Raw genomic sequence first — 10,723 nt, 5'->3', positions numbered from 1 at the left:
AAAATGAGCCAGGCATTGTGCATGCCTGTAATCTCGGCTATGTGGGGGCCTGAGGCAGAAAAATCACTTGAATATTGGAGGCAGAGGTTGCAGTAAGCCTAGATCGTGCCACTGCATTCCAGCCTGGTAACACAGCAAGGCTCCATCTCAAAAAAAAAAAAAAAAAAAAAAAAAAAAAACCACCGTCATTTGCAGGACTGGATACGAAAAGGAAAAAAATTGTACAAAGTTAAATGCATGCTGTAGAAGAACCACCACCTGTTCAGCTGCTGAGCACACCATCATTCCTAACTCAGCAAAAGAACCCCCACTCCAGGAAAAACTAAAAGCGAACTGCTGTTTCCAAAATGCATTTTTATGGTTGGAAATCTGTGTTTCCCAAGCCCTCCTTCCAGTCCTTGGCACTGTGACAAGCGTTTCTCACCCCTGGGGACGTGGGGCTGGAGATGCAAAAGGGAAAGTCACCAAGGCTGAGTTTTAGCTGTCTGCATCCTTGCAGCCAGGGCCAGAGGGCCATGAGGGGTTCTCTAGCTCCCGCCGTCCATGCTGGACTCACAGGGCACGGCTCTGCTGCAGTGGCTGGGCTTACCTCCGTGAAGTGATTGCTCAGGGAGGCCCCGAGTCATTCTTGAAGGTCTGGGTGACACGGAGATGCCTCTTGTTGCTGCTCTCATCCCAGTGCTTCCCATAGCTCGCCTCCAGTTCAAGTGATTCTCTTGCCTCAGCCTCCGGAGAAGCTGGGATTACAAGCACCCACCACTATGCCTGGTTAATTTTTGTATTTTTAGTAGAGATGGGGTTTCACTATGTTGGGCAGGCTGGTCTTGAACTCCTGACCTCACGATCCACCTGCCTTAGCCTCCCAAAATGCTGGAATTACAAGCGTGAGCCACTGCATCTGGCCTTGTTTTTTTGTTTGTTTGTTTGATTTTTAAAAATTTATTATTGGTTTATTTTAGAGATAAGATCTCACTCTGCTGCCCAGGCTGGAATACAGTGGCACCATCTTGGCTCATTGCAACCTCTGCCTCCTGGGCTGAAGCAACCCTGGATGAATAGACATAAGACTGAAGCTGAAGTGCCAGCCCTGGATCCATTCCTATATGGCTATGCTATTGGGAGCAAGTTCTTCTCTTTGGGGGTGAGCTCAGGGTACTCAGATCACCACTTGCCAGACTCTGGTGCTCTCTTTCGATGTCTCGCCTGGCCTGGGCACCCACCTTGTGGCTGAAGGCTGGGATCTGTGTGCAGCGCAGCTCGTGGCCCAGCTCCAGCCTGTAGGCGCTGTCTGAGTCGCTCTCTGTCTGCAGCCTCCGGCTGGTGCCGCACTGATGCGCTGGCTGCTTTGCCTGAGCTGTGAGGATCGATTAAGGGACCTCTGCCCTCCTCTGCCAGGCAGCCCTCCACCAGGGCTCCAAGAGGAGGAGGGCCCAGCCCAGCCTGGCCTCAGCTGTGTCCTCCTAGCCCTGTGCTCTGCTTCACCTGTCACTCCATTGGAACCTGTCCATGGGGAGGTCTTAAGAGATAGATCAATATCCCCTCAACAGACACACCTTTTTTTTTTTTTTTTTAAATGAGCAGATACTAAGTCCTACTCAGAACCCACAGAATGACTAATGGCAAATCCTGTGATGACAGCCTATCTTTGCTCAGAGCCACAGTCACAGGAAACAGGTCAGGCCCCGCCACCTCCACCTGCCCCGCAGCCAGGCATGCGGTGCCTTACCCAGGAGGCCATACTGGATCCTCAGGGAGTTGGTCCAGAGCTGGCCCCGCTGCTGCAGCAGGCCAAGGGCATGCAGCCCTGCCAGCCCTGGCACGAAGAGCTTGGCACCCAGGGCGGCCACCCACCGTCCATCCTCCTCCTTCCTTTCAGCAGTGCTGCAGGGACAGAGAGCAGGCATGTGAAAGGGTCAGCCCCCAGGGACCAACACCCCCAACCCCAGGCAAAGAGGGGACTCAGGATAACCCAGGGGTCTTGGGGTTGGAGTTTCCTTGAAGAGTCAACATCTGTGCCCTGCACAACCAGCCACCGACAGGCCTGATCATGGCTCACTGCAGCCTTGACCTCCCAGGCTCAATCGATCCTCCCACCTCAGCCTCCCAAGTAGCTGGTACTACAGACATGTGCCACCACCTTGGCTAATTTGTGTGTGTGTGTGTGTGTGTGTGTGTGTATTTTGGTAGAAACAGGTGTGTCACTATATTGTCCAGGCTGGTCTTGAACTTCTGGGCTCAGGCAATCCTCCTGCCTTGGCTTCCCACAGTTCTGGGATTGTAAGCATGGGACACTGTGCTTGGCCAAAGAATAAAGTAGAATGAGGCCAGGAGCAGTGGCTCATGCCTATAATCCCAGCACTTTCGGAGGCCAAGATCGGCAGATTTCCTGAGGTCAGGAGTTCGAGACCAGCCTGGCCAACATACTGAAACCCCATCTCTACAAAAATACAAATGATAATAATAATAATAATAATAACCAGGTGTGGTGGTGGGCACCTGTAATCCCAGCTACTCGGGAGGCTGAGGCAGGAGAATCGCTTGAATCCAGGAGACAGAGGCTGTGGTGAGCCAAGATTGCGCCATTGCATCCAGTCCCAGCAACACTGTGAGACTCTGTCTCAAAAAAGAAAGAAAGAAAAAAAAGAATGAAAATCAAATAGGACAAATGACAAAAGAATTAACCACACATCATGGGTTGTTGAGTAAATTTCACCTTCTGAACCTTCTGCTTCTGCAACACTGAAGGTCATCCAGAACATGCAGGTGGAAATGGGCCAGCTGTTGTGACTCCCAAGCACCCACATGAGGTGGTCAACAGCCACCGGTCCAAGTGCCCCCAGCCCCGGCTTCTGTCCTTATCTTGGAATCTTTCAGAACACAAAGCGGCACACCCAGGTGTCACCACCCTGGCTCTGGCACAGGACCAGCATCTGCTCAGCCTGTGTGTGTGTGTTTTCAATGCCCTGTGTATTTTAGGTCAAAATGTTACATGTGTTTCGTATCATGGGTAAGAATAAAAACAGCCCGAAATCTGCTATTTGAAGGTTTGTGGGGGCAGTTGGAGGTTTTGGGAGGTTCTGGGGGCTCACGCTTAGCCTGTGTCTGTCCTTAGATGGGATGTTGATATTGAGAGGCTGGGGTGATGAGGACCATCAGGAGGCATCTGGCCCACACCCTAGCCTGGTCACGGAGGAGACTGGGCACAAGAGGTCTCATCTCCTACCTGTCACGTGGGCCTGGTCACTCAGCAGATGGCTCAGCGATGCAGAGAGGCCAGCTTGCTGCCCGCCAGCCACGTGAGGTTCCCTGTAAAGATGACAGGGCTGCCCCCATCACCATTTTCATCTCCAGCTGCACCTGGAACTGCTTGGCCTTTCTGACCATGGGTGGCTACAGGTCAGTCTTGCCCTGAAAAGGCCTTCTTGTCACCTGGAATGACAGGCTTGGCCAGCAAGCCCAGCCATGATCACACAAGCTGAGACCAAAGAGAGGGCAGGAGACAGCCTAGCTAATGGCTTTCTATGCCAATCCTTCCCCAGTTTTTGATTTTTCTTGGGACGGTGTCTCACTCTGTCACCCAGGCTGGAGTGCAGTGGCAGGATCCTGGTTCACTGCAAACTTGGCCTCCCGGGTTCAAATGATTCTCCTGCCTCAGCCTTCCAAGTAGCTGGGGTGACAGACACACATCACAGTGCCCAGCTAAATTTTCTGTTTTTAGTAAAGACAGCGTTTTGCCATGTTGGCGAGGCTGGTCTCAAACTCCTGAGCCCAAGTGACCTGCCCGCCTTGGCCTCCCAAAAGTGCTGGGATTACAGGTGTGAACCATTATGCCCAGCCCTTCCCCAATTTTTTAAACTCTGGATTTCTCAAAATTAGAAACCTGTGTTATAAACTCAGACACAAATACAAAGGACTTCTCTTCTCTCCTTGACAACTCCCTCATTGGATCCATCAGGAACTCAGTTAATCATCGCTATGGAATGTGACTAGAGTCAACCCCATCTGCCACCTCCACAGCACACCAGCTCCAGCCCTGGTCATCGAGCCTGTCTGACTGCAACATCCTCCTGGCTCTCCTGGCTCTCATCCCGCCACTGGCAACTGATCTCCATATGGCGACCAGACACGTCCAATGATGGCACAGTAGCGTTTCTTACCGTACAATCCAAAGTCCTTGAGGCCCGTGAAGCCAGAATTTTGTTGGTCACTGGTGCAGACACTGGCAGGTGAGCCATGGGGACAGCTCACAACAATCCAAGGCCCCACACAGGAGATCTTCTAGAAAAGCCATGAGCAACTACAAATGCCATGTTTGATAGCCCTGCCAACTTGCAGACACATCCCACACACTCCTCTGACAGCCACTAGCTAGTCAGTTCACCCAAAAGATGTCAAAACAATACTCGCTATTACCAGATCGTCACCACTTAATGCTGTGTTTCCCTGATCCCCACCGACATGTGTGCAGATGTGTGTGTACAAATGTGTATGCATCTGTGTACAGATGTATCTGTACATGGATGTGTGCAGATGTGTATGTTTACAGATATACGGAAATACACAGATATGTGTGTATATAGTGACGTGTACATGGATGTGTCTATATGTAGGCATGTGTATGAATGTGTGTGTATACAGATGTGTGTGAGGATGTGTGTAAAGACGTGTATATATACGGATGTGTGTATATGAATGTATGTATACAGATATGTCTACATCTGGATGTAGATGCTCTCAGCTCTTCCTGCTGACAGGCACATCCTAGTGCCGGCTTTCTCCAGTGTGTATCAGAGGCTGCGCGGTGGAGTCAGAGCTTCCTCAGGGTGCACATGAACAGGGTGAGCACAGAATTTCTCTCCCAAACCACAACACTTTGCAGTTAAAGAGAACACTAGTCACAAATGCGTCAGGTCAGCAGGTGTAAACTGGGGCTCTCCAGGCAACCCAGGACCCAACCCCCACACAGCAGGGCAGGGGGTGCCAAACAGAACACTTCCCACACCAACCTTAAATCCCACAAACTTTAAGTTTGAACCCAAGCCTCGAACCCCTGGGCCCAGGGATTCGAGGTTGAACTCAAGCTCTGGCACTTTGTATTCATGAGCTCACCTGCCTCAGTTTCCTTATCTTGTATGGCGTTACAAAGAGGGCTTGAAGAAGGGACCTCCTGTCTGCTGGAACAGGCTCCAGAAAGTTACAGAGCACTGGCTGTTACTGTAATTGTGATGAATCTGGGGCAGATGGAACTAGAATTTCTCCAAAGGCACATAAACATTTCCAGGCTTCAGACAGCTCTGTAGGGAGCAGCAGGAAGGTCTGAGGGGAGGTACAGGCAATCTGTGCTTGCACTTTTAGCAAATAATAAGACATACAAGCACCCCTGGGAGTTCTCTAAATGAGGCAGAAATCTCAGCCATCAGACAGGTGGGGCTTTAGGAGGAAGACGGCTCTCCCCTGACATGGGTCTTCTCCCCACCCAGGCTGATGGCACAGGTGGAAGTGGAGAGGGTATTTATGCAGCAAGACATCCAGCCCCAGCTTCAGATGCTCCACTCCAGCCCACTGAGAAGACACTGGAAACTGAGGCAGAATCGGGAGATCCACTGCTGAACATGCCCAGTGGTCATGCCTGGCAGGATCAAGTCTAAAGCTGCTATTTGTACCCTGACTGGAGTGCAGTGGTGCGATCTCAACTCACTGCAACCTCCACCTTCCAGATTCAAGCAATTCACCTGCCTCAGCCTCCTGAGAAGCTGGGACTACAGGTGTGCACCACCACACCCAGGTAAGTTTTGTATTTTTGGTAGAGACAGGGTTTCACCTTCTTGGACAGCCTGGTCCCAAATTCCTGACTTCATGTGATCCTCCCGCCTCACCTCCCAACATTCATACCCTTTTTGAAGTCACCGATCTGCTTGAAAAGGGGATAGAAGTTTTAAATCTTCTCCCCAGGATGGAGCAGACAGACACAAAGCTTCAACACAATAACAAGGGCTTCAAGTGACTAAGCTCCATCCAGGTACCCTTGGATAAGAACCCTTGAAAAGCACCTACTGAGATGAAAATGAGCCTGGACAACATAGTAAGACCCATCTCCACAAAAAAGAAAAGAAAAGAAAAACAATGGAAGGGCATGGTGGCACAGGCCTTAGCTCCAGCTACTTGGGAGGCTGAGGCAAGAGGATCGCTTGGGACAAGGGATTCAAGGCTGCAGTGATTTAGGATCATGCCATTGCATAGAAGGCCTTGTAAAAGAAAGAGGAAAGTGGGGGAGAGAGAAAAGGTGGGGGGAGAGAAAAGGCGGGGGAAGAGGGGCAGAAAGGGAAGAAAAGATGTAGGAAGAGGAAAAAAGAGGGAATAGAGGGAGGGAGAGACAGCAAATTATCTGTTCACCACAGAATAATTGTAAGAGAGGAAACCTGGGAAAAACTGAAGAGCACTTCATTATGAAACTAGCCGAAAACATTCCATTCCATGGACTATTACATGGTCATTCGCACTACACGGGAGACACCGATTTTTTTTAGGTGGATATATTAACTCCACCTGCTGACTGTGTGCATGGATCATCTCGGAAAGGAATCACCAAAGAAACCCTAACAGTGGTTGGCTTTCAGGAGGGGTCGGGGAGCAGCTTTAAGGCCACACCAGCACCAACCAATAGAACTTTTTGCAATGAGGCCCATGTTTCCAGGCCATCTGCAGCTGTGGAGCACCTGAAATGTGGCCCAGGCAGCCAAAGAACCAAATCCTTCATTTTCTTTAATGTTAATTTATTTAGATTTTTTTTTTCTTTTTTGAGATGGAGTCTAGCTCCGTTGCCCAGGCTGGAGTGAAGTTGCGTAATCTTTGCCCACCACAACCTCTGTCCCCCAGGTTCAAGCAGTTCTCCTGCCTCAGTTTCCCAAGTAGATGGGGTTACAGGGGCTCACCACCACATCTGGCTACTTTTTGTGTTTTTAGTGGAGATGGGGTTTCACCACGTTCATCAGGCTGCTCTCAAACTCCTGACCTCAGGTGAGACACCTGACTGGGCCTCCCAAATTGCTGGGATTACAGGCATGAGCCACCATACCCGGCCTCATTTAGATTTCAATAAACACATATGCCACTGGCTGCCATATGGGAGACTCATTTCTATACTCTCATAGTTTTTGAACTTTGAATCATTTAAATGCATTGCCTATTATTTTAGTTGTAGAACTTAATAGAATAGTATTTAGATTGTATTAATCTAAATGAAATCTACCATAGAATTTAAATTGTACCAGCAAATGCTGATATATAAAAAGATTTCCAAGGGGTGTGTGTGTGTGTGTGTGTGTGTGTGTGTGTGTGTGTGTGTGTATTACGTGTGCATGTGTATATATATATATATATATATATATGTATATTTCTTTTTTTTTTTTTTTTTTTGAGTCAGAGTCTCGCTCTGCCACCAAATCTGGAGTGCAGTAGTATGAACTTGGCTCACTGCAACCTCTGCCTCCAGGGTTCAAGTGCTTCTCCTGCCTCAGCTTCCCAAGTCACTGGGATTACAGGCACACACCACCACACCCAGCTCATTTTTGTATTTTTAGTAAAGAAGGCATTACACCATGTTGGCCAGGCTGGTCTTGAACTCCTGACCTCAAGTGATCCACCTGCCTCGGCCTCCCAAATGCTGAGGATTACAGGCATTAGCCAGCATGCCCAGCTGCAAAGGTGTATTTTTGAGTAAAAAGAACAAGTTACAAATAAAAAATAGGGAACAGCTGGGGGTGGTGGCTCATTCCTGTAATCCTAGCACTTTGGGAGGCTGAGTTGGGAAGATCGCTGGAGCCCAGACGGTCGAGGCTGCAGTGAGCCATGTTTGCACCACTGCCCTCCAGCCTGAGTAATGGAGCAAGACCCTGCCTCAAGAAAAATTAAAATTAAAAAACCAAAACCAAAGCATGACGATTGTGTTTTCATGCTATTTTATAATATGTGCTTTCCTCAAAACTTGTTACAGTATCATCACATCACCCATCTGATGCAAAAAAGAAAAAATAAAACCCGGAAACTCAAACTAAAAATATTTGCAAATCTAAAGCATTAGGCATTGTCCTGTGTCTCCCCAAAAGACACTGAAGCCGTATGCCTCAGGGTCTGTGGATGTGACCTTATATGGAAATAGGCTCTTCACATGTGATCAAGCTAAGCTGAGGTAATGAGGGTGAATCTTAATCCCGTGTGCCTGGTGTCCTTATAAAAAGGGATATGTAGCCGGGAGCGGTGGCTCACGCCTATAATCCCAGCACTTTGGGAGGCTGAGGTGGGTGGATCACGAGGTCAAGAGATCGAGACCATCCTGGTCAACATGGTGAAACCCTGTCTCTACTAAAACTACAAAAATTAGCTGGGCATGGTGGCATGCACCTGTAGTCCCAGCTACTCAGGAGGCTGAGGCAGGAGAATTGCCTGAACCCAGGAGGCGGAGGTTGCGGTGAGCCGAGATCGCACCATTGCATTCCAGCCTGGTTAACGAGCGAAACTCCATCTCAAAAAAAAAAAAAAAAAAAAAAAAAAAGGGATATGTGGAAAAAGACACCTTCAAAGGGAAGACAATGTCAAGACAGAGGCAGAAGACCACCTACAAGCTCAGGAAGTCTGGAGGCTCTGAGAATCCAGGAGCGAGACCTGGGACAGACCCTCCCTCACAGCCTTCACAGGAAAAACAAACAAATAATCCAAAACCCCTTGATTTCAGACTCCTGGCCTCCAGAACTGTGAGAAATCTCTGTGGTTGAAGCCATACAGTTTAGGGTTCTTTGTTAAGGCAGTGCTGGGAAATGAATGCAGATTTCTTGGGGCATGCATCAACACTTCTGAAGGACATGTGGGATGTGACATGCTTGAACTTACAATTCATACCTTTCTCTACTCTGAATTCTTTTTTTGAGAGACAGGGTCTCACTCTGTCACCCAGGCTGGAGTGCAGTGGCACAAGCATGGCTCACTGCAGCCTCCACCTCCTGGGCTCCAGCAATCCTCTTGCCTTAGCCTCCTGAGTAGCTGAGACTACAGGCACATGCCACTATGCCTAATTTTTAAAAAATGTTTTGTAGAGATGAGGTCTTGCTATGTTGCCCAGGTTTACCTGGAACTCGTAGCCTCAAGTGATCTTTCCACCTTGGCCTCCCAAAGTTCTGGGATTACAGGTATAAGCCATTGGAACTGGCTTGCCTTTTTTTTTTTTTTTTTTTTTTTTTTCCCAAAGACAGAATCTTGCTCTATCACCCAGGCTGGAGTGCAGGGACATGATCTCAGCTCACTGCAACCTCCACCTCCTGGGTTCAAGCAATTCTTTTGCCTCAGCCTCCCAAGTAGTTTGGATTACAGGTTTCTGCCACCATGTCCAGCCAGTTTTTATACCTTTAGTTGAGACGGTGTTTCACCATGTTGGCCAGGCTGGTCTTGAACTCCCGACCTCAGGTGATCCACCTGCCTCAGCCTCCCAAAGTGCTAGGATAACAGGCATGAGCCACTGTGCCCGGCCTACTTCTATTATTATTACACTGCAATATATAATGAAATACTTACACAACTCACCTTAATGTAGAATCAGTGGGAGCCCTGAGCTTGTTTTCCTGGAATTAGATGGTCCCTTCTGGGGGTGACGGGAGACAGTGACAGAACAACAGGCATTGGATTCTCATAAGTAGCATGCAGTCCAGCTCCCACGCATGTGCTGTTTACAGTAGGGTTTGCGCTCCTATGAGACTCTAACAACGCCACCAATCTGACAGGCGGTGGAGCGCAGGTGGTGATGCTAGCAATAAGGAGTGGCTGTGAATACAGATGAAGCCTCCCTCGCCCGCCCGCTGCTCACCTGCTGTGCTGCCTGCCCAATTCCTAACAGGTGAGCTGGGCGTGGTGGCTCACGCCTGTAATCCCAGCACTTTGGGAGACTGAGGCAGGTGGATCAGCTGAGATCAGGAGTTCGAGACCAACCTGACTTCACACATCCTTTCTCTACTAGAAATACAAAAATTAGCCTGGCATGGTGGCTCATACCTGTAATACCAGCTACTTGGGAGTCTGAGGCAGGAAAGTCGCTTGAATCTGGGAGACGGAGGTTGCAGTGATCCAAGATCATGCCATTGCATTCCAGCCTGGGCAAAAAGAGCAAAACTTCGTGTTAAAAAAAAAAATGGCCCAGCGCAATGGCTCACACTTGTAATCCCAGCACTCTGGGAGAATGAGGAGGGTGAATCACCTGAGGTAAGGAGTTTGGGACCAGCCTGGCCAACATGGTGAAACCCTGTCTCTACTAAAAATACAAAAATTAGCCAGGTGTGGTGGTACATGCCTGTAATCCCAGCTACTCAGTAGGCTGAAGCAGGAGAATTGCTTCAACCTCGGAGGTGGAGGTGATATTTACCCGAGATCACACTGCTGCACAGAGTGAGACTCTGTCTCAATGAAAACAAAAAGAAAAACAAAAACAGGCTACAGACTGGTACTGATCTGTGGCCAGGAGGGTTGTGACCCCAGCTGTAGACAATATGTAATGATTAAATCTGGGCAACTGAGACAGTCATCACCTCTAATATTTATCTTTTGTTTGGGGAACATGAAAATCCTTCTCTTTTAGCTGTCTTGAAACACTCAAATAAATTCTCATTCACTGTAATTTCCCTTGTGCACTATTGATTACTGCAACTTATTCCTTCTATCTAGGTCTTCTTGTCTTTCATTC

General features: G+C 48.7%; 1 pseudogene; it reads left to right on the top strand.

Annotated features, from left to right (window-relative positions):
• Window positions 1–7,919: 7,919 nt before the first annotated feature.
• LOC116536465 lies at window positions 7,920–8,017 on the top strand (annotated as a pseudogene).
• Window positions 8,018–10,723: the final 2,706 nt, after the last annotated feature.

The sequence above is a fragment of the Sapajus apella genome, unplaced genomic scaffold, assembly GCF_009761245.1.
Source record: "Sapajus apella isolate SASKATOON/1434 unplaced genomic scaffold, GSC_monkey_1.0 scaffold100, whole genome shotgun sequence".
Taxonomy (NCBI): Eukaryota; Metazoa; Chordata; class Mammalia; order Primates; family Cebidae; genus Sapajus; species Sapajus apella.
This window is presented reverse-complemented; position numbering and strand designations above follow the sequence as displayed.